Raw genomic sequence first — 787 nt, 5'->3', positions numbered from 1 at the left:
GAGATTACAACCCTAGAGGTCATGTCTATTAACTTTCTGCCTCACTCCCTGAACTCCTGCTGCAGGACCTCATCCGCCTTCCTGCCTACATCATTAGTACCAATATGTACCACAACCTCTGCCTGTTTGCCCTCCCTCTTCAGGATGCCTGCTACCCGTTCTGAGACATCCTGGACTCTGACACCAGGGAGGCAACATACCATCCTGGAGTGTCTTTCACATCCACAGAAGCACCTATCTGTGCCCCTGGCTATAGAGTCCCCTATGACTATTGCCCTTCTGCTCTTTGGCCCTCCCGCATCAGAGCCAGCCGTGGTGCCACTGCTCTGGCTGCTGCTGTTTTCCCCTGATAGGCTATTCCCCCCAACAGTATCCAAAGGGGTATACCTGTTCGAGAGGTGGACAACCACAGGCGATTCCAGCACTGACTGCCTGCCCCTTCTGGTGGTCACCCATCTCTCTGCCTGCACCTTGGGTGTGACCACATCTCTATAACTCCTATCTATGATGCTTTCCGCCACCTGCATGCTCTGAAGTGCATCCAATTGCTGCACCAACCGAACCACGTGGCCTGTGAGGAGTTGCCATTGGTTACACTTGCTGCAGTTGTAGTCAACCGGAATGCTGGAAGCATAACATATCTGCCACATCTCACAGTTGGAGCACTTAGATTGAGTTACAATTAACTATATGGCCCTGACGTTAGATTTTACTGTAAAATTAAATGCTAAATACTGACCTCTGCCCTCAAGTTTAGTTACTCCACTATCTCGCTAATCAATGAGAT

Source organism: Scyliorhinus canicula, unplaced genomic scaffold, assembly GCF_902713615.1.
Source record: "Scyliorhinus canicula unplaced genomic scaffold, sScyCan1.1, whole genome shotgun sequence".
Lineage (NCBI taxonomy): Eukaryota > Metazoa > Chordata > Chondrichthyes > Carcharhiniformes > Scyliorhinidae > Scyliorhinus > Scyliorhinus canicula.
This window is presented reverse-complemented; position numbering follows the sequence as displayed.